Raw genomic sequence first — 25,375 nt, forward strand, 5'->3', positions numbered from 1 at the left:
CTTCATTTAGTATAATTTTTTCCAAGTTGTTCAATTTCCTTGTGAATGGGACAATATCATTCTTTCTGATAGAGGCATAGAATTCCATTTTTTATGGCTTCCTTCTCTCTTCTGTACCTTTCTTTTAGCCTTGATTTGACTTCTTTACTTCAAAAATTTGATTCTGAGAGCTCTCTCTCAAGTCTTTTAGCTGAGTGGCTATCCTTTCAATGGACTCCTTTTGCTTCTGTTTGAATTCATTTAGCTTTCTCTTTGTGGAAGCCATGAATTTCTCTACTTCGGTTGGCTTCATCATGCTTACATCAAAGAATTAAAGTTTACCAATTGAAATCTTCACAGTATTTTTCTGATACACACAGAAGGGTATGTCAGTTATGCGATATTCAAGACTGGTGCTTCATAAAAAAAATTGTCATTATCAGTACCCTACTATCATTGAAAATTTTGCTAGATATGAGTGGAAATAAAATTGTCTGAAAAAGATGTTTTTCATGAGAATTATAGAAATTCAAATAAGAGAAATAAAGTACTATCACATCCTTTAAGTTAGAAAAATAAGATATATGTATTGCAACACAAACTTATGAATGAATATTTGCTTTCTAAATTTGTAAATTTACATATTGCAAAAGAAAGTAAATGTCTCAGAAACATTATTCCAGATCCATTAGTATTTTCTGTCATTACTACAGGTATTAATAATGTTAAAAAATAGACCTTGAAATATGAAGTAACTCATATTCCTTGACTGTAACTATCATAGCTAATGGTGAGAATGAAAGGAATTTGTCACATATTACATGCTTATAAATACTTGAAGGAAATATATTATGTTATACAATTATAGTGGAATTTCTATTATAAGACTGATACTGCTCCCGTTATTCAACAACCAAATGGAAGTTAAATAATCACTGAAATGATAGAATTACACAGCTGTCTTTCAAATGAAGAAACAATTTTAGGATTGTTGCCAACAAATATACCAGGCTTTTGCCTTCCCAAGATAGGCATTAGTAACTCCAGAGCTGTACTTCTTAACAGAGTAGTTTTATATTTAAAAGAGACCATATTTAAACGTATTTTTTTCAAAGCAAAGCATTTCAGAATCTAGTAATGATGCATTTATTGTTTTTTTTGGAAAATGTTCAGATTGGGAGTGCCATTTGTTGTCATGATGATTCTGGCATGTGATTTTTAAACAGTTGTGGCTGGATGAAAACTGACCTTCAAAAATTAGGTTATTTCGTCAGTCCAATTTTACTTTTAAAAAATAAGCTATGTAACTCAGAGCTGGAATAGTATTTGTAAGTCTTCTAATCTATGGTAGGATGACCTCAGGATAGACATCTGTTGGGAAGTCTTGGATGAGTTCACACACAGCCATCTGTTCATGGAAGAGCAGTCTCCTCAGCATTGGTCAGAATCTTTGAGGAGACACACTTGGAGCATAGCACTGTTTTACTCTCATATGATGTTAAACAGAAGCAAAAGCATGTAAGACCATATGTTCTGAGATGTATCCATTCACAGTAAAAATAGCTAAAAGAATTCACATCCTGTGACAAAAGGTTTGACTTCAATAGAGAGGTCAAAATCAATACACACATTAAATATGATGTGCAATTTTGAGAAAATATGTCTGTGGGATCTCTAAACAACTAATAAACAGTAGAAAGTAATAAACTACAAAACCCCACAAATTTGTTCTTATTAAATGGCCTTAATAATTTATGTTACAGACAATAGGAAAAGTAACTTTAAGAACAAGTTCAGCAGGGTCATTATATTAAATAATAATGTAGACTTCAAAATTGCTTAAAGTAGATTTTAAGTTATTAAAAATTATATTGGAAGGGTATAATAAGTGAATTTTCTTGATTTTTTCACAGTGCTTTCTAATACCCCTGATAAGGATCATGAAGAGGTTAACTTGATACAGAATAATGAGACCAATACAGAATAATAAGACCAAACAATTGATTTAAAAAGTTATTAAATTATTATATATAAACTATAGATCATTTGTTTTCCCTGAACAGAAAATTTCACTAGCTATGAGAATGTCTTTGTGAGGGGAATCAGTTTTATTTGTTTTAACTTTTTTTCAAAATTCAATTTAAGTTTATTTAAGTTAATATAATTAAAATGTAAATTATATCTATATGTAATATATAATTTAATATATATATATTTAAACAGATATTCTACCACTTGAATCATGCCTCTAGCCCTGGTTTTGCTGGCTTTGCTGTTGATCTTTCTTTTTCTTTCTCTCTTTCTCTCTTTCTCCCTTCCTTCCTTTCTCCCTTCTTTCCTTCCTTCCTTCATTCCTTCCTTCCTTCCTTCCTTCTGTCCTTCCTTCCTTCCTTCCTTCCTTCCTTCCTTCCTTCCTTCCTTCCTTCCTTCCTTCCTTCCTTCCTTCCTTCCTTCTTTCCTTGCCTCCTTCCTTTCTTTTTTCTTCTTTTTGTATTTTTAAGTATTGCAAAGGTGATGTACAGGGGGGTTACAGATACAAAAGTCAAGTAATTAATATATTTTTAAACAATGTGACCTGTTTGCTCACTTTTTCCTACTTTTTCCTTCCAGATTCCCCCATCTCAGAAGTCGTATAGTTCATTTTCAACAGAGTCTAGTGAAAACCTCTGCAGAATTTGTTCACCCTTGTGCCTTTATTTCTGTGCTCCTTCTTACCCTCCCCAAGACAAATTAACTTGCGTACAAGGCTAGAGGCACAGAAATCTAAAACAGTGACAAATGATAGAGAAAATAAAGCAATATGGAGCACAAACTAAAACAAAAATTCTTGTTTCCATTTTTTGGAGTACATTTTGATGAATATCATTTTATATGTTTATATGAGCATAGCTACTGACCCTTTGTTATCTTCCTTTGGTACAACTGTATAAATGTTTAGAGTAATGCATAATTTATAATGTTCAAGTGTATTTTTTAGTCCTTTACTATCCATTGTGTTTGCTTGTTCCATTATAGGCACATGCTAGTCACATTAAATGATGTGAACCATGCAACCTACATTTCTTTGGGTCTGGGTTACTTCACTAAATATAATTTTTTTTCCAAGTGTTTCTATTACCTTATGAAGGGGGTAATGTCATTCTTTCTGATGGAAGCATAGAATCCCATTGTATGTATATATACCGCATTTTTAAAATCTATCATCCACTGAGGGGTATGTGGTAAACAATGCTGCAATGAACATGGCTTTGCTGGTAGTTTCAGTGTGGCCTTTCTAAGTGGCCATTCTAAATGGGGTGAAGTGGAATCTGAATGTGGTTTGATTTGCAGTTCTTTTATGGCCAGAGATGTTGAACAATTCTTCATGTGTGTATTTCTTTGCTCCCTACAAAGTAAGGCGCAGGCCTGAATTGTTTTCCAAGGAAGCTGTCTATCATATTGTGGCTCTGTCTCAATATGTTTCTAAAAGTTCATTACAAAATGGACTCAGGGTTGTGCTCCAGTAGTTGTGTGTGTTGTTAATGTCTTTGTCCCAATTCATTTGTCAGAATTAGTAACATAGTTGTCTAAAGGACAGAAGCAAGAAATCTGTGCCTGGGGTAAGGAGGAGAGAATTTTTCAGAAATACAAACATTATCTTATGCGTGTAACTGTGACTCCTCTGTAATCACCTTGACAACAAAATTAAATAAGAAGAAAAAGAGAAGAAAAAAACACACAAAGAAATGCAACCATGTATGTGCATATGTGCAATGCACACTTTATGTATACATGAATATATATTTATATATTTGAATACATTTCATTTCATATTTTTTAAATATCAGAGTAGGCTTTAACTGCCAGTATTGCCTTAGCTCAATAAATGATTTTAATTTTGATGTAGTGTTTATCACCATCCTTCTTAACATAATTATTTTTCAATATATCAAAGAAAGACTATGTTAATTTCATTTTTATCAGAATATTTCCCACTAAATTATAGTATCTTCTGCTTTTGAAAATGTGTAGTTTAGGCTTTGCTCATTTTAAAATAAATCAATATTTATAGTCCATACTTTTTCTCTATTTTCAGTGAGTTGATTTTTTAAGTTTAAAGAAAGCAAGCAAACAAGGTTTTGGGTTTTTTTTTTTGTTGTTGTTTTGTTTTTTCCTAAGGTGGTGGTTAGGATACCAGATTTCTGACTTTGAAGTTGCATCATATATGCCAGGACTTGGCTAAGTTTAAAAAATTAATTTCATTGTATGTCTTTCTCAAGTTTTTCAACAGATGATAGTGGGTTGCTTCATTTATTGTAGGGGGAATTAGAAGTGGAAAATTAATTCTTTAAATGATGAGGGTCTCATTTCTTTCTCCCTCTCTTTTGTACCAGTCTATTCAGAGTTAAAATCTGAAGGTTTTGAACAAGATGATTCCACAGGAGTGAATCCAGAAAGACAAAAGTTTGAGGTAAAATATATTGAATACTATTGAATCACATGATTTTTATAGTAGCTCTTTTCCAGATAAGGAAATCAGAAAGCAAGGTCTAGTACTTTTACATTCATTGATGATTTCTCTTAATTTTACTTTGTTTTGGTAACTATTTTAACCTAATTTGAAAGTCTTCATATGAAATAAATGAGGATTAGAAAATACATTATCTACATTAATAGTTCTTGAGATTATTATTCAAGAATAAAACTTTGTCTCTATTCTTTAACTATTCTCATAAAAAAATGTTTAACTCAGTAATTTAAGCAGCACTTTTTACTGTCCAAAAATTCAATAGAAGGGGCTGGGAATATGTCCTAGTGGGAAAGTGCTTGCCTTACATACACAAAGCCCTGGGTTTATTCCTCAGCAACACATATATAGAAAAAGCCAGAAGTGGCACTGTCGCTCAAGTGGCAGAGTGCTAGCCTTGAGCAAAAGGGAGCCAGAGACAGTGCTCAGGCCCTGAGTTCAAGCCAAAAGATTGTAAAAGAAAAACCAACAAAAATTCAGTAGTAATAAGAGAAATCTCAAATTTCAGGATTGTTTTGTTCTCATGATACATTAATAGTAGGGAGTGTTTTTATGATTAATCATCTCTTTTTAAATAATAGAACTTGTGATAACTCACAAAACTCAATAGTGACAGTGGTTGCATTAGAATCCAGCCATCATTTCCATAGTGACTAATCTGTAAATAATAGACTTTCATTGTTAACTGTCTGAAGTCATACGTGTGATTTGATTTCTAGACATGTCATAGATTTTTTTCTTAAGTTCATCACCTCAAGACTGTCATTTCTAATCATGGTTTATTTCACAGTCTCCACTAAGAGTGTTAAGTATGTATGAATTTCTTATGACATTATATTTAACAACAATGAAAACATATTTTATTATTTACCTTAATAACTGAATAGATTTCTGACTTTTAATCCCGACTGATTCACTATCAGCTTTGTCCAGACTTCCTACTGGGAAACTGAAACAGTAGGAAAAAAATCACCTACTGAGATGATTGTTAGTAATATAAATTCATAGTCGCTGACCTTAGCTGGACCTCAATATTGGTGCAAAATTATTACTGTATTTGTTTAGAAGAGCTTCTAGAGTCAAACTTTTCCATTCTCCCCAGTGCTCTGCCTGGATGACCATCAGCAGAGAACTCACTTCCTATCTCCAAAAACAAATTGTCTATTAGAAGATACCCCCTCAACTTCCTGCAAGAAGCCTCCAATCCTCCTTATAATTGCACTTGCTCTTATATACTTCATTTGTATGAATGTTCGTCTAATAGGAATTACTTTTTTTTTTTTTGCCAGTCCTGGGGCTTGGACTCAGGGCCTGAGCACTGTCCCTGGCTTCTTTTTGCTCAAGGCTAGCACTCTACCACTTGAGCCACTGCGCCACTTCTGGCCATTTTCTGTATATATGGTGCTGGGGAATTGAACCCAGGGCCTCATGTATACAAGGCAAGTACTCTTGCCACTAGGCCATATCCCCAGCCCAGGAATTACTTTTTTTAATCAATACTTTTTAAATGATAATTCATAGAGAATATGTGTATACATGTGGCTGTTTACTACTAAGTATCCACCAAGTATATTTTTTTTTCTCCAAAGAAAGATGTATGAGTGACCAACTTTAGTATCAATAATTCTGGGGTGCAAGTTTTCAAAAACTTTAAAGATAAATAGAAAAAATTGAGAGGTGACATGTTCAGGAAGTGAGATTGTGAAGGTAGGAGAGAAAGACAGAGAACTATAACAACCTCTTTTCTAGACTAGATTCCATTATTATTCAGCTAGTACATATTTATTATTTTTTCATTTTGATTTTTTTTACTTTTATTCTTGGAATATAACGATATAATTGGTCTAATTTTCAAATTTTGAGATTTTATTTTAAAATGTGTGAATCAACTAATGCATGATTTCTAATGGTATTTTGTAGTTAAAGAACATGCTTTGTAGAATTTTGGCAGAATATTGATAATTTGAAATTTATAGGTATTTAGTTTTTGGTCTTCTGTGGTTTAATGTTTCATATAACAATTAATGTAATTAATGCAATTAGCTACATCTAATTAGAAAGTAGTGTTGCTCACAGTATATAAGTCATTTTAGAATAATTTGTCCCCCTTTCCGTTAAGTAACTAATAACTCAATTTTGAAGTTGACAACTGTCATTGTAGATGTAATGTGTCTCCTTCTAATTTTCTCTTTATTTCTGTTTGAAGAATGCTATTATTTTATTATTTCACTGTGTAAATGTGCTTGACAAGCGACTCTTTTTGTCAGTATGAATTTCCATTATTGTTGGTTTTGTTTCCACTTATGAAAACAGTTCTTTATGTTATCAGTCACCTCAGCTTTCCCTTTTTGCTATTTGTATAGATCAATTTCCACTTTTTTGAATGCTTGTATCTGTAAATTTATATAAAAATGGATATGTATTTCACATATCTTTCTTTATATTATTAATTTATAGTAGGGATATTTATTTCAAAGACAAAATAATTATACAAGTGTTTGAAAAGAAATTACCTAATACATTATTGCCACATAGGAGAAATACATGCAGTTTTTCTCATAAATAAATGTTTTATATTATTGAGATATTTATTAGGACTAGATTTATACTAGTAATAATTTCCTGGGTATATTTTCTTCACCATTCTATAGCTGAAGCTCTCTGTGCTATCGATTTTCTATGACATCCAAGGTGCTTATAATTATTTTATTACTTTATTACAAATTGTACCTGGACTACTCTCTCAGTTTGCATACTTAATTCTAGGTGTACTCTATTTTCTTTTCAGGTTTTTATAAATTGAAATAACTCTGCTCTCTATTACTCTCCAAATGTTAGATTTCTTTCTCTCTCTCTCTCTCTCTCTCTCTCTCTCTCTCTCTCTCTCTCTCTTTCTCTCTCTCTCTCTCTTTTGTCTTCAAGACAAGTTTAAAATAGTAGTTCAGTCTTTTGGCTACTAAAACCTCATCATTAATTTTATTTCCTTCTTAATTTATAGTAGGCTATTATCCATCCTGTCTTGTTCCTTTCTGCTAAATTTGTTGCCTGTAGCTGTTATTTTATACTCTCACTGTTCTCTTTTGCTTTCGAAACCTTAAGCAAATCAATGTATCTGAATGTATATGTGTACACATACTGTGTCTCATTACTTTTATTTTGTGTGGCACAATTAATGTATTTTGAGATTATCTTTCTCTAAAACTTGTGTCTTATGTTTATCCTCAATATTGCATTATGTGAAATACAGCTATTAATTGAAAAGAAAATTCCCCTGGACATCCTACACAAAGAATGTCGGAAGAATGCTTACTCTTTTTATTATTATTTGTTCCTTAACTTTGTAGTAGATTTATAAAGCTATTGGTTTTGAAAGATGCAGCTTATAAGCTGAATTGGATATGCAGGTATGACAGTAATAATATAGTGGGGAGTTATGGAAAGACTTTACCCAGGTAAACTGTCATGTATGACATGTTAAGTCATAGAAATGAGATAATTACAATCACAATTAGCAATACATACTTCTGAATACCCATCAATAAACTTCATTGTTAATAAATCTTTAAACGACTGTTTATTAGTTGCCTTGTTATTTTTGTCATCGTTTAAAAAAAACAATTTCAATTTGTATTTTGTCTAAGTGCTTTTTAAGTTGTTTGGCTGACTTCTATATAACACATATATTTTAAAAGCACAATTGGACTGGAGATAGAGCACTTGCCTCATATGCATGAAACCCTGGATTGGGTTCCTTAGCACCACATATATAGAAAAAGCCAGAAGTGGCGCTGTGGCTCAAGTGGTAGAGTGTTAGCTTTGAGCAAAAAGAAGCCACAGACAGTGCTCAGCCCCTGAGTCCAGGCCCCAGGACTGTCAAAAAAATAAAAATAAAAAAGATATATATGTATACATATATATATTTCACAGTAATGACTAGAAAGGAAAGAACTTGTGTTTACAAAATATTAACATATTTTTCAAGTTCTCTTTAAAGCCTACAAGTTTACCAGATAGCATAAGGTATTATTTGGTAGCTCTATAAATATTATCTAATCAGAAAGCCTATTTGAAATATTAGTTACTTAAATTAGTGTTCAGGTTGAATATGATATGATTTCTAATTGATAAATTTCTAGAATCAACATATAACTTTTATATTAAACAATACAGGCTTCTTTTACAAATTATATGCGTTTGTTATAAAATGGAGAAAAAACATTCTTCATATTTGCAGTATAAAATAGATCGCATTTGGGCTGGGGATATGGCCTAGTGGCAAGTGTGCCTGCCTCATATACATGAGGACCTGGGTTCGATTCCCCAGCACCACATATACAGAAAATGGCCAGAAGTGGCGCTGTGGCTCAAGTGGCAGAGTGCTAGCCTTGAGCGGGAAGAAGCCAGGGACAGTGCTCAGGCCCTGAGTCCAAGGCCCAGGACTGGCCAAAAAAAAAAAAAAAAAAAAAATAGATCGCATTTATATAAAAGTAAGTAAACAAATGGGAAACTAAGAAGAATTGTAGGAAATTAAAAGATGAATAAATGTAAATTGATTTGTAATTGCTGCCCTGAATATTAGAAAGTACAAAAAAAAACCTCTTTGAATAAATGTATAAGATTTAAACACAGATGTTTATATTTTATTGTGAAAATGCAGCAGCATTTAAGGAGACTTGTGTAAATGTTATTACTATTTTATTAATCTAATATTTGCATTAACTTCCATCTACAGTGAGAATTTTCCAGGTGGAACCTGGAAACAGAATACTCCAATGAAGTAGATGAGAATTCTGTGGAATCTTGTGGTAAATATTTTTTTTAATAAAGAAATGTCCCTTCTAGCCAAGACCAAGTTTTGGAAACAAAATAACTACACTACCCGTGCTCCAATAGAAGTCATTTCATTGCCTGAAAATGTATGGCTCTGGGCGGCAAGTGTCAGGTTCAGATAAGCTGAAAGAAAGATGGCTGAAAGGTACATTTTCTAATCAACTTTCCAAATTATCTCCACCACTTCGTCTGCCCTCACGTGTGACCTAATTATGAAGCATAACATGCCAATATTTTCATAACAAAAAATGAAAATTGGTCTTTTAGTTCCTTGGAAATGGTTCATGATGTTATCATTATGCTGTTACCACAATGAATTCTACATAGACTGTTCCCTTTAAAGTGTGTCTTCTGACTGGAATGAAGCAGACACCAATTTCTGGTGACATCATTTTCATTCTGCCTTCTATTGTGAACATTTTGCAAATTCTCAAAATTATATATTTCAGTAGCTAGTATTTTACCCCAGAGAGCATAGTTGTGTAAGGTCTTTTAAAAAGTGCATTTTATCTGGTACGTAGCCAAAGTGGTTTACTTAAAAAAAAATATGTTTAAAAGGAAAGTACAGACATAGGATTTCAAAGTAGCATGCCTAGATTTATTTAGTTAGGATAAAGTGGGAAAATAGTGCTTAGATTTTTTCCTGCTCTATATTGGGATTTTTTTTAGTGCTTTATATTTATCATGTTTTTCTCCTAAGTACACATCTCTTCCTATTTTTCCTTCTTCAGATCCATGTTTTCTTACAAAGTAAGACTCAGTATTTGAACAGAAAAAGGCATGATACAGAATCTGTGTTTGTTGATTTGGATTTCTCCTTGGAAATTTTATGCCTGAAAAGATGCTAAGATAGAAAAACTGCTGAAGAGTTTAAGAATTTAAAAGGGGACTTGATATTGGTCTTGGCACATTTGCTCACCTTTATAATTCCAGGTACTCCTGGGAATGCGGGAAGGTTTGCAGGTCCAGTCCAAACCTGGAAAAATGTTAATGCCAACTTTTTCAAAGGTTCTCCCCCACACCTTAGTATTAACTGTGTGTCACATCTTTCTTTTACTCTGTCTTTGGCAGTTCATACTCAGAAGATTCTATCTAGCAAACAAACTTTCACATATCTTTCCTGCTTTCACAATATTTTACTAGCACTTGGTAATTTCTCTAATCTTATTTATTTTATTATATGACTTTTTCCATGTTTCCTTTTAAGCATATACATATTGCACTAACCTGATAATTTAAGAGGAGCTAAAATTGCACTGAATCTAACATATAGGACGTAGTTTTTGTGCAACTACTTCTGGTGTAAACTCTTTTCCTACAAATATATTAATGTATTTTATTTTTTGTTTCATTGCATTTGTGTAGAACTTGTGTCAAGCCCAGATTTTGTGAATGCCAGGAATGTTCTCTTCTAACTTGCAAACTTCCACCTCATATTTATGGGTTTTGCAATTCCATTCACATTGCCTTATATGTATAATTATATCTCAAGGTTTACTTTCTCTCTCATGCCAGCATTTAAGATTAAAAAATATTTGCTTACTATTCAGTATGTTATTAATTAGGATTTAAGACACTATTTATCATGCCTTTCATTATCAATTACCAGAGTGTCATGCATGTATTAGCCATTTGTATTTATAGAGGGAAGGTCTTTATTAAGTCAGAGTTCATTGAAGGTACAAACTGAGTTTCATATAAAGTTGAATGACTAATGTTTACATATGTTGAGATGTAGGTATAATTTTAAGTACACAGTTCTAGGTTGTATGATTGCGCAAACCATTCATTTCCCTTTATTTCTTGGTCCCTTGCTGACATAGGATTTTATCCTGCAACTTGCATGAGTATCCTTGGCAAATGAGATTATGTGACAATTCTCCCTCTATTAAATTGAAATATTAGGTTTGATGTTTATTCTCTTTCTTTGGCCACAAGATTTACAAGATTTACCCGATTAGATAGATGTCACTTATTGGTTGGATGTGAACTTCAAAGTAAACAGAAACATGGAGGAAACTAAATTTGACTATTCAGTTGTTCACTTTTCACTATTTGTTTAAGCTTGTTAAGTTATGAAGAGTTGGTGTTTGAGCTATTTGAATTAAGAACTACAAAAATTATAGTTGAAAAAACAATACAATAGTTGCAGGTATGGTATTTGTACAAAATACATTTTATTTACCCCCCACTGGATTTTATTGTATTCATAACTTGAATTACATAATAATTGATCTCATGTTATCATAATACAAACAGTGATCGCTATGCTTGTTTTTTTCAAGTATACATTTGTACTCTTAAGACAAGACCATCTCCTATGGGGAAACAGACATTGACTACATTTTGTGTTGTTTTGGCTTATGAATATGCCAGAGCTAAGAGGGTTGTCTCCTTATCCACGTGTCCCGTCAACGCCTGCACAAATAGATTTGCATCTAGAGTACTTTTCCTCTTCACGGCACGAATCCCTCCTTATCTATTCATCTAATCCTGCCCAAGTTCATTTTTTTTTTCTTTTTGGCCAGTCCTGGGCCTTGGACTCAGGGCCTGAGCACTGTCCCTGGCTTCTTCCCGCTCAAGGCTAGCACTCCGCCACTTGAGCCACAGCGCCGCTTCTGGCCGTTTTCTGTATATGTGGTGCTGGGGAATCGAACCTAGGGCCTCGTGTATCCGAGGCAGGCACTCTTGCCACTAGGCTATATCCCCAGCCCCCAAGTTCATTTTAATGCATTAATGAATTGAAAGTCTTATGTCACATTCTGTTATTTCTCTCAGCATGATTATTTTTGGTAGCTCCAAACCAAAAAGAACCCTCCCATTATGTCTTATAATGCTACAAGGCATTGTCAAAAATGGTTCTTAAATTATAAAGTTCATATTTAAATACAAATTGTAGTGAATTAATTCTATGGTAAGTTGTATTTTTAAAGTTATCTAATAACCTGGTGGACGATTGAAACAATTGAACAAAAATTTGTGGAATTTACCATTGATATTGACAAGTCCCCAGTTTCCTCACTGAACAGTGATTCAGGAAGGTTATTGTGTCTTTTTCCTTTAACCCCCCATAAGATTTATATAAAGGAATAATCAATATTTAATAAAAGAAGCTTTTATATGTAGATTTAAGTATATAGAAAGATTTGTATATATACATATACACCCATTTATTTATTCAAATGCATTGCCTGTTCTGAAAATTTTTCTCTATTTTTAAAATGCCTGCACTATTTCCTTCTGTATCTACTGAATTTGTACTCTCTGCTGAATGTTTCTGCTCAGAATAATTCTATAAGGTAATATGTAAAGTACTTAACTATCAATGTGATATGAATTATGAGATTAACAATAAAGTCTATGTACTTATAGTATATATTTATATATGTATTCATGCAGTACATATTTTATTGTTTTATTTATATTAAATATTTAATCTTTTTATATTTTACATATTGATGCAATTAGTATTATAAAGATTTATATTGTTTGGGTCATTTTGGGCCAATTATTAAAATATTTTGAATATTGATTATGTAATATATTCTTAGTAAATCTTCAGTAGCACTCTAGGCATCAACTCCTTAACACTTACACTTTGTAAGAACTTTCCAGAATCCAAACATAACTTCCACAATTGATTATATTGAGCTGATTTAAACTTATTTCTACACTTATGATTATTTTCAGTCTTATTATTTTGATTCCGTAACACAATACCTGAATGACCTTTATGTGATAAGCAGGTGTACAGTTCCATCGGTTATTTTCTCCGTGTCTGCTCACCACATTAATATGAAGACTTTTTGTTTACATAGTCACCCATGGGGGTTTCTTTATCTGATAGCTCTTTTATCTCTACAACACAAACATTTTATGTGAATTTGAATATTTAATTTGTCTTAAGTTAGATTGAATACAAAAAAAACATTAGTTTTCTGTATCAAGATTGAGAATATTATTTAAGCATATCAACCTTTTAGAGATTTGCATTATATTCAAAACTGAGTACATGTTAGTGCTTTGCTTTCTGGAGTCCCAGTCTCCAAAGGAAACTTTCATTATTTCTAGGATAATAGTAAAAAAATGTCTTCAGTCCAATTGTTCAAAATATGCTTCAACGTACGACATTATAATTTTTAAGGGGGTGGCAAATGAGAGAAATGTGGATAATGCAGTCAAAAATTAAATTTAGATCCTAAAAACCTGGGAAATATGAAGGTAGGTGTGGATTGGGAAGGATCAATGAGAATGTTGAAAGGACGGATACTGAAAAAGATGCATTGTATTTATAAATCATTATGTTAAAAGGAAATTATTTTATGCAACTACGTAAAAACATACATACATACATACATAGCCCATTCTAACCTTTGCTAAATTTTTTTTCCAGAAAAGAAAATGTAAGCTAACTCCTAACTTTGATGGAGCTTTTTGCAATAGTCTGTCCAGTACCTAAATCCCTACCCTTCAATTGTACTCTTGTTGGTTGGACATAGAGCAGGTGTGCAGCAGGAGTGACCTGTGTGGTTGTAAACAAACTCTGAAGAGCCTCCTGTCATTCTTTTCTAGACAGGCTTTCACAAAATAGAACATTTCTTTAATTCTCCTTTGATATCTTTCATCCTCTATTTATCCACCTACAATTCTTTCTTTCTCCATCTGAATTCAGAATGTCCCTGAAAGTGTCACAATGATCTGGAGGGCACAATGCATAACTCTTATTAAAATGAGACTTTGGGAGCAGCACATTTGAGTCTGTGATTGAACAAAAAAACAAAAAGCAAAGTGTGTGAAAACAATTACTACAGAAACATGCATAGTGTATCAAAATTCAGCTTTATTTCCCCAGAAATTTAGTGGCTTTTTCATATATAGTATGTATAATTTAATTTCCACTCAATGATCAGTGTTATCTCAGTTTATGTTTTAAGAGTAGTGGTGGAATAATCTCCATGGTTAAGTAATGCATCCCTTTGTACAATGTGGACCAACATTGCATAAAATATATAGAGGAAAAAAACATTAACATTCAAAAGACAGGAATTCCATTATACTGCAGTGTGTGTTATGAAAATGGTAGAACATTATAGTTTCTTGCTCATTTCTCATTTCTCCTTGGATTTCTCAGGCACATCAACGGTCAAAATTTACAGTCAAAATTGGATATATTATATTTAGTTTTAAACTGAGGCTCTCCTTCACAATCAATAACTCCATTCTGAAAACTATCTCCAAAGCTAATAACCTGGAAATCATATGAAATTTCTCTTCTGCCCCTATTGACACTGTTCAAACTCTGAGTACTGACAATTTTGCTTCTAAAGTGGCTCACAAATTCATCTGTGGAACTAGAAAGTATTACATTAAGTAAAGTAAACCAGGCCTAGAAAGATAAAGAGTCCATGCTTTCTCCCACGTGTGGATTTTGGACCCAATATACGACCTCCCGTGTTAGCTCACAGCACATATGCACATATAGATGACCTAGTTGGCTAAACTATAATGAACTCAGAACGAGAGACCCTATGAAGTAAACCATTCCAACAAATAAGAGATATTTTGAGAGTAGACACAGAGGATGGGGGAAAATGATAGAATGAATGCCTTATCAAGAAGCACTGGACAAATCAAGGGATACATTAAATTGTTATTTTGACGTACAGATGTTTGGAGTGTAGGAAATAAAAGTAAAGCAAGTTGAGTAGTTTAGGAAGGAAATGGATTTTTTAAAATAGTTGGAACTGAAATTACTCTGAAATACATTGGTTGATAAGAATACATGGGTACAATGCCATTTATCATTTTTATTGTGCCCACGTTTCAAGCTCAGAAATATGGAATTGATGGAATAGACATCCTCACCTCTATCAACTTTGTGAGCTTCTTTCACTTGTAATCTTAGAGGTCATTTGCTTTAACACAAATAATGTTCCATCTGCCCCATAACATCTAGTAGATAGTTACAAACTATTTTGGCAAGATTGTGGTTTCTTTGAAACCAGTGATTTTATTTTGTATTATTATTATTGTTGTTGTTTTGTTTTGTTTTCCTTTTGCTACTTGGAAAACTCTGCCTGACTTTGGTATACTTACTCATCATTTAAGAATCAGTCCAAAATTATTTTTTCTTTGAGTTTGAAAGTTAACAGCCTCCTTCTCAAAATAGAATGATATCACTATATAATTGGAAATATCAATATAAAAGATATAAGATAATATATGATATTACATATCAAATTCTTACTGCCACATACTGCAATGTAATCATTGATTGCCTGTCTTTCTAGCTCTTCTATATGGGTTCATTGATATAGGAATAATATTTGTGGGTTTTTTTGTATGTCCTCAGAAACAATTCTTATTCTTAGAAGCACCATAGGAATTAGATCTGTATGTCTATGTGTGTGTGTGTGTGCATGTGTACACATATATGTGTACGTGTATATATAAACATATATGTATATATATATGCTTACTATGTATACTTATATATACCAACTATATATTTAGTGTATATACAATTTTACATATAGTATCTATATATACTTAGTATATATAATACATATACATATAATTATGTGCTAAGTTTCTGCTGTGTTTCTAAGGATGATAATTTATTTATTTAACAAATATGTAGATTAATTAAAAATAAAGTTATTAATAGGCTTGAATATTTACTTGATAGACAATATAATATATTTTACTATAGAATTATACTTTCTTCTCACAGATTGTTGATTGTTGAGGTTTCTAAACTTATGACACGTTTCTATTGAGACCCAATATTTTAATGTATAATTTTTTATAGTCAGTATAACCATACACAAATATTGGAACTTGTTATAAACAAGGTATATTTCAGTGGTTCAGGACACCTCAATCTGTGTGTTTTCATTTTACTAACTTATAATTGAGAGATATTTTAGGAATTGTTATTATGGTAAGAATTGGGTCTGTAAGAAAAATTAGAATACTGGGTTTATACAATTTCTTTTATGCAGGAATCTAAAGTTTTACATGATAAAAGTAAATCAAAGTCAAATTATATTTAATAATATCTTGATGAAGAGTTTTCCATTGTAAGATGTTTAATTTTACAAAAAATGTAGTTACATTAGCTCTTAATCCTTCACCAGTTTTGTTAATTAACTTGTGTTCTTTTCTGTAGATTTTAAGACCAAGTCCCATATTATGGGAATTAAAGCAATTATGATATTCATTATGTGTTACTTAACCTGCATTATTGCTGTGACAGTAACAAAATACCGATAAAACTTTTCTCTGACCTACAATCACTCATTGTGATTGACCTATCACATTTAAATGGTGCCTTATATGTATTCATGTTGTAGTAGCTGTGACATTTACATTGCCAATGATAAAATATTAAACCTCTCTTAAATCATTTTAGTTCATTAATTTATTTGCACCAATCACCTTGCAGAAAGCAATTAAAGGGAATCTGTAGGCCTAGCTTAACTAATTTTATAGGACGAAAATCTCTTCAAAAAAAGTATAAAAACCTTGTGAACATTTTGCAAAGGTATATTTAGAAAAAAAAAGATATCCCTTTAAATACTGCATGCCTAGAATCATAGCAATGCTTAGTGGAGTCTGTTGGTTTTTAAACGTTTTTTTTGTTTTGTTTTGTTTGGTATTTTGTAAGTCCTAGGGCTTGAACTCAGCCCTGAGCACTGTCCCTGGCTTCCTTGTGCTCAAAGCTAGCACTCTACCACTTCAGCAACACCACCAATTCTGGCTTTTTCTATATATGTGGTGCGGAGGAATCGAACCCAGGGTTCATGTATGGGAGGCAAGCACTCTCCCACTAGACCATATTCATAGCCCCCGACTTTGAATCTTTGAAAGGCACATTCAAGTAACTTATCTGAATTCTAATCTTAGAAGAGAGGATTGGGGAAAAAATCTAGTTCCAAATTCATGCCAATGACTGATACTTGAATTCACAGCTTCCATGGATGTTGGCCAGAAGACATTCTTAGATTCTAGTTATGTGAGCTACCTGTAGGTCAGGTCACACTGTGGCAGTTTATTTTGTCCAGAGAAGCCTGCAAGGAATGGGGGGAGTGGAGTGTTCCAAATAAAATAGATCAAGTGCTCATATAACTCACTACTTAGCTATAATATCTCCACCTCATTGTCACACTCTGCTTTTAAGGAAGTTATCCAATCCTTTCTAACCACAGAGTGTGTGACAGTAGTGTGTGCACAGCAGATGAACATTATTGGGCACCACCTCCAAATTCATTTGTTATAACAACCTGAGTCCAGAACAGTTTCTATGACCATGCACTTAATGAGAATATAGGGTTTGCTTAGTTTTAAGATCCAATTCATTTATTTTCTGTAGAGCCTTAGAAATTGGTATCATTACAGCTGCCCTAATTGATACAATATTTAGCTGATTTTCAACAGTCAATAAAATAGTGGCGATGGTTACCTATCTCATAGTGTGCAAATTCCAATTTGTGCTTTCTTAACTTTGTCAATATTGAGATTTTTGTTTGAAAATTTTTCAATTTTTTTCAGAAGATGATCTGTTCAATGTATTGAAAACGGCTTACAAACTTTGCTACCTACTACCTTTTAAGTGTCAGCAGAACAACTTCAATAATGGCGAATAAAATTACTTCCAGACACCACCAGATACCTCTTGGGTGATAACAACCATCTCTAATTGAGACCACTTGGATTAAAATAGTCATTGCTAATGAAATCATTACAAAAATCTATAGTAAGCCAAGGGAATATTTGTTATTCTATCAAGTCAGGTATGGCTTTCAACTTTCACTCAATTCATGAGCACTAAAAGAACAACCAGTTCCTCCAGAAAATGAAGATAGCATGTGAGACAGAAGTCAGGTCAGACATTGAACTGTTGTGTGTTATGATACACTACCAGTGAAATTGGCTTTTGATAAGATCTACCCTATTTCTATTTGGCTAGAATTTCAACTTCGTTAATTCATTTCTCTTGTTGTATTTGGTTCACCAGCCCTAAGAGAATCTATTTCAAAGTTAAAGCAAACAAACAACAGCAACCAAAAATACCTTGAGAAAAGGAAATTTGAATTGTTTTTATTTGTATTATTTATTTACTTGTATTATTATTATTAGGTAATTGGATGAAGGAAGGGGTTAGAATTTCTTAAGTCAGGTTAAGGTTAAGATGTGTCTTGATCCATACCAAACTATTTCAGAATTATTTAAAAAAAATATATATATATTTTTTGGCCAGTCATGGGGCTTGGACTCAGGGCCTGAGCACTGTCCCTGGCTTCTTTTTGCTCAAGGCTAACACTCTGCCACTTGAGCCACAGCGCCACTTCTGGCCATTTTCTGTATATGTGGTGCTGGGGAATTGAACCCAGGGCCTCATGAATACGAGGCAGGCACTCTAGCCACTAGGCCATATCCCCAGCCCAGAAAATATGTTTTAATATAATCTGTTCAGTGTCAAACATCAAGTACCTTCTGTTAGTGGGCTCACAAGATCTCACAGACTAGAGGTGATTGATACAGAATTAATGTCTAACTTTGAGTTTTATTTATTTATCTATTTATTTTTGTTGGTCTTGGTGCTTGAATTCTGGGCCTGGGCTGGGTGGGTCCCTGAGCTCTTCAGCTCAAGACTAGTGCTCTACAACTTGATCCACAGTGCCATTTCCAGTTATTTGGTGGTTAATTGGAAATAAGGGTTTCACGGACTACCCTGTCCTGGCTGGCTTTGAACCATGATCCTCAGATTTCAGCCTCCTGAGTAACCACTATCATCTGAGTAATTTTGAGTTATAAATAATTAAATTTGGAACTGAGGGTCAGAGACAGAGGTAGGAGGCAGGGACAGACAGATGGTGACTAAAAAAGGAAAAAGAAAAAAAACAGTTCAGGATAATCAATATAAGAAATCAATTATTTCCTATCTTTAAAGAAGACTACTAGCTATACATATAGATTTTATTAATACTGATTTTGAAGAGAATTCTGATTTACAAAAAGATATTTTAGTAAGTATGGTTATATAATTCAATCAAATATTGTAATATTTGTGAAAGCTTTTCTTTTCAAAACTAGAATATATACCTGTGTAAGAGTTCATGATAATACAAACAATGAAAATGTCAGTACTAAAGTAGGTTTAAAAAAATTGCTAGGAAGTTATTGTGTAGGCGTAGTAGGACATTATTAAGATTTGCTAAATATATGGTTCAGCTGATCTCTATAATAAAACTGTCTTGCATATTGAAATAGCCTAATTCTAAAGCCCTAGTACTTTTCTTCATGTCCTAAGCAAATAAGAGGGGAAGGAAGATAAACAATTAGCTTCTTTTTGTGTGTAGATAATATGACTTGTAAAAGATATGAAACTTCCCACATAAATCAAGATCACTTAGATTTCTTTACTTAGGAATAAATAGTCACTAATAGCTTATGTGAGTTTCATTTTCTGCCTTGAAATATGCAGTTGAAATATACTTTTTCTTTAATCAGATGTATTTTACCTTTACTGTTTTTCTCATATTTTTCCTTGCTGATTTAATTTAATTTAATTTTATCGGATTGAAATGTCATTCTTATTAGGTCACACGTGAAGAGATGTAAACCTTTTCCTGGAAGAGGTTATGGCCCCATGGAAATTCTTCATTTCAAGTCTTTTTTTTTTTTTTTTTTTTGATGTACCTATATTCACCAGGGTTGTTGGTTGAAAACATATCACTTCCAAATTCTAATTTCCCATATAATTACAAGTATTTCTTTACCTTGTGGTCATTCTCAGTTATTTATTTAATTTTTGTTTCATTTTTTTCAAGAAAAATATTTGATATACCAGCACTTTTATGAAAAACAAATATCCTTGCACCAGAAAATGTTTGTTTATTTTTGTTTATTAGTGGAGCCCATTACATTCAAACTCTATGGTATATTCAGTTGAGGAAATAAGATCAATAAGACACAGTTCCTTTTCTGAGTGAATTATGCAAAAGAAAATTTATAAATTGTGGACTGTGCTATAAAGGCATGGTGCTTGCATACTTCTTATAGGCCAAGTGGGGAAAAAACCTATTATATTAACTACACATCTGGTTATGGGATGATGGTAAATCAGATGGAGAGAAAGATACTTCCATTTTCAGCAGGATTATGATGGCAGGAAAAGGTGTTAGCTGTGTTGAGATCACATGATGATTTGAATATGTAGTGTTACCCACAAAGGTACATGTGAACAAGGTGTGGTTCTAGAACAGTCTGCAGAGAAATTCTTTAACATCAATTGGAAATTAATTGATTGATGCAGTTATATTTTCACGGCACTATTGGGTAATGGTGTAAGACAACAGATACACACACATACATATATAATAAATTGCAATCGATTTATATAAACAAAAGCCAGATAAGAAAAAGAGAGAGAGAGAGAAAGAGAGAGAGAGACAGTCAGTGGTGCCTTCAGAGTAAGGGTCTAGTGCTTTGTATGTTCAGTACAAATGTTTATAAACAAAGTCTATTTATAATTCATATTCATATATTCATATATTAGACACAGTTATGCCCAAGAAACAAAGTTATGTAAAGAAGGGTAATAACGAGTTTCTTGTGGCAATCATAACCATCTAGGAAATAGAGAGAGATCTGAAGAAAAGATGAAGAAAAGCAAAAAAGTTAACTGCAGTCACTTTATTTTTATAGTCATTGAATACAATTTTTAGGTAATAGTTAGGTAATAGTAGTTTAGGTAATAGTTTTGTTTTGTTTTGTGTTTTCTTTAGTTTGCTTGTGATATTTGAACTCAGGGCCTAGGCACTGTCCCTGGTCTTTTGTGCAGAAGAGTAGAGGTAGATAACTTTGAACCACAACTCCACTTTATTTATTTATTTATTCATTAATTCATTCATTCATTTGTAGTTAATTGGAGATGAGTCTCACAGACTTTCCTGCTTGAGCTGGTTTTCAACAACAATCCTCAGATATCAACCTACTCATAGCTAGGATTACAGGTGGAGCTTGTGGCACCTAGCTTAATAGCTTTGTTTTTATACCTGCAGTGATTTACATGACAATCCCTCCACCTTTCAGACTAGATTAATTATTATCCTCCAGTTATTGTCAGGAAATCTGAGATGTAGAAATAAATAATGTTTCTGCTATTCTGGTAGACATTTCAGAGAAAATATTGCATCACAACCTGTAGGTAAGCTGTAGGTGAGTCCACTTGGAACCTCTGAAGCTTTTTTCAATTATGTGGCCTAACTTTACAAACTCATTGATGGTGCACAGGAGCATGGAAGTGGAAAGAGTTCTCCTGCACAGCACCACCTAGGGGAAGTCTTAGGTTTAGCATTTAGGCTGGATAAGGAATTAGTGACACTACATATGCAACACAAAGAGCCAGAGAGAAGAGTGGGGGGGGGGGGGGAGGGGGCTGGAGAAGAGAGAAAAGGGGGGGGAGGGGAGAGAGGAGGGACGGGGGGGGGGGGCGAGGGGGGAGAGAGGAGAGAGGAGAGAGATCCTGTCCATGGTGCCTTTAGAGTAAGGGTCTAGTGCTTTGTATTCTGGAGACTTTTCTTCTCTTTGCTTTGCTTTTGGTGCCTGTCCTGCAGCTGAAATTGGGGCCTGGGCACTGTCCCAGAGTGGTTTTGCTCAAGGTTAGTTGCTTCAGGCACAGCTTCACTTCCAACTTTTTGGTAGTTAATTAGAGATAAGAGTCTCACGAGCTTTCATGTCTAGGCTAGCTTCAAACTTCTATATTCTTCTCCCAGCTTCCAAAGTAGCTAAGATTACAGGCATGAGACAGTGATGCTAGCTGATGACATTTCTTACTGTGTCTCAGAAATCTATAAATCTATTCAGGAAAATATACTAGTAAAAATTTGGGCAGGAAGTTGAATTTACTGATATTTTGTGTAAAATAAGTACTGTTTAAATACATACAGTGTACTGATATAAATCTTAAGGCTATAAAATAAGAAGATTAGATATAAGTAATATTTCTTTTTCCATAAAATTCTATGGCAGATTTTCTTATTAAGTTATTCCCGGTTAGATTTTCCCCTAAAGACAAAATACAAGGGAAAAGAAAAATATTCTGACATACTCAGACATAGACTTTTTTTTATGCCAATACTGGGCTTGAATTCAGGGCCATGTGTTCTCATTGGGTTTTGTTTTGCTCAAGGTAGATCTTCTACCACTTGAGCTACTTCTCTACTTCTGACCTTTTGGTGGTTAATTAGAAATAGGAGTCTCAATGTCTTTTTTTTTCCCCTGCTCTGGCTTTGATCTCAGCTTCTTGAGTAGCTAAGATTTCAGGCATCAGCCTCCAGTTCTCAGTTCAGGCACAATTTACTTATTTTTTCCCTGTTGACATGCTGATATCAGTAACCAGCAACCCTTCCTGTAGACCAACTTCTCATAGACTCTCTTACTTAAGGAAATTCTCAGTTCAGTTAGTAAGTAGTTTTGAATTTAATTTGTTTGCAAAGCAAGTAAGGTTAAATTCATTACACATAAAGCTATTAATATTTTTATAAAAATTTCAGCAAATTTTCAAATTGTTTCACACCACCATTAAATATTTAGAGACCTTTAGATGGCCTTAAATATGATTCTTTTTTAACTCAGGGATATGGTTAAACAAAACTTTCAAAAATGGTTTTAGGAACTTTTATATCTGATTAAAAAAATAAAAAGGAACACAACTAGTCTTGCTAACTGAGAGATAATTAATAACCACACTAATGTTAATGGAGTTCTCTGAGTAACGTGTGGAATAAGAAGTCATAGCAGATTGTAAGTTAATAAAATTCACAAAAATCAAGTAGCATGTCGAGAGCTTGCAAAGAACACTGGAAGCTAGAAATCTTACACTTATTTCCTCACACTTAGCAAAATCGGGGCCTTGGGTTCACTGGTGCATAACAAGTTCCTTTTCTCTCAGTTGGTAAAAGGCAAAGAAGACTAGCAGAGTGATATTGTATGGTATATTAATATACAAATACTTTATAAGTTCATATTAGGGATTCATATTAAGCAGCTCAGAAGCCTAAGTATTAACTTATTGAGAACATGACATTTGTATTTATCTTATTGATGGCCTAATGGTTGTCCCAATTTTGCAGTAGTTGTTTTACAGAAAATATGTGAGGATGATCCATTCTTAACTCCCTGCCAAATGGCAAAATATGTATTTAAAAATCCAGAAATCTTTATTTTTGGTGTGCTAGGCTTTTTAAGCAAAGAATGACCTAATATAGTTTAGGATTGAGTTACATGGGTCAGATTTTTAAGTAACTGGGCACTTCAATCTTAAACTAATATTTATTTGGAGATAATTCACTTACTATCATATACTAGATATTTGTTAATATATAGATATATAATATATATAAATATATAAACACTTTTTGAATATCAATTTTTTTAGATAATTTGGAGGTAGAGAATGAGAGAAATTATGTTTGAAGGCAGTCTGAGCAAAAGTTAGGAAATTCAATCCCTTTCAGTAAAGCTTATCATGGTGATACATGCCTATTGTCCCAGCTATGAAACTGTCATGAAAAAATGAACATTATGGTCCAGGTCAGGAATAGCAAGAGATTAAACAATTTTGAAAATCACTAAAATATAAAAAGAATTAGGAGTATAGGTCAAGTAGTAGAACAGAATCCTCACATGCACTGAATTCAAATTTATTAACCACACAGAAACACAGGAACACGCATGCATGCATACACATGCATGCACACACAAACAGAAACAAAGACAGAATAATGCAAATGAGGAATTTAAGATTATACCACAAATATTTTAACTTAAATGATTCTCATTCATTTTTTAGAAGAAAAAGACAATACAGAAAATGAAATTTATATAAAAAAATCATTTTGTGTGTATGGGAGATGAAAAAAATCCTATTCCCAGATTGATTCCTTCAGGGTACTGACATAAATAGTGCAAGCTATGTTAGAATACAATAGAAATAGACTCCACAAATCAATAGCTAAATTCCAGTGAGAGAAATGGAAAGGAAAACCAAGATTCAGAACCAAAAAGAAAGATATCTGTGTGAAACAAACACTGTTCCTGTATTTCTAGTTAGATGTCCCTCATGGCATTCAGACTTCATTTATTTCCTGAGATTCGAGGCAGTAAGGTTGATGTCACCATACCCACCCTCGTAGCCAAAGTTTGAATATAAAATTAGTAAAGCTCATGTCTTTCTCTAGTTATTGACTTTCTAATATGTGTTGTGCTTTTACTGCATAATTAGCCAAGTGAGTAACTAAATAGGATGGAAGCAAAAATAATACCCTGATGGAAAAACACTGTAATTGGTAACAAAGATTTACATACAGGTGCTTTAAAACAAAAGGTGGTTCACATTAACAAAGATAGAGCTCCATATCATGATGCCTTTTAAAGAAGGAAAGCAAAGAAAATTTTAGCTATATTATTACCAAAAGGATTAAAATTTACTTTTTTCAGTTATAATCAGTATAAAAATATAACCCTATTGAATCCCCCCAAAATGTACTATTTTATATATTTCACTATTTTTTCTCTATCCAGGAAAATTGTGAGTTACAGAAACACTTCAATTTTAAGATCCAAATGTGTCTGGCAAGATTAAGGAAAAGGACAAATTGCCTTGTCTTTGGAATAGTCTTTCACTTTTTATTTATTTTTATTTTTTTTGCCAGTCCTGGGGCTTAAACTCAGGGCCTGAACACTGTCCCTGGCTTCTTTTTGGTCAAGGCTAACACTCTACTACTTGAGTCACAGCACCACTTCTGGCCCTTTTCTTTTTATGTGGTACTGAGAAATCGAACCTAGGGCTTCATGCATGCAAGGTGAGCACTCTACCACTAAGCCATATTCCAAGACTCTTCTTTCACTTTTTTTTTTTTTTTTGGCCAGTCCTGGGGCTTGGACTCTGGGCCTGAGCACTGTCCCTGGCTTCTTTTGCTCAAGGCTAGCACTCTGCCACTTGAGCCACAGCGCCACTTCTAGCCATTTTCTGTATATGTGGTGCTGGGG

Source organism: Perognathus longimembris, chromosome 3 (genome assembly GCF_023159225.1).
Source record: "Perognathus longimembris pacificus isolate PPM17 chromosome 3, ASM2315922v1, whole genome shotgun sequence".
Taxonomy (NCBI): Eukaryota; Metazoa; Chordata; class Mammalia; order Rodentia; family Heteromyidae; genus Perognathus; species Perognathus longimembris.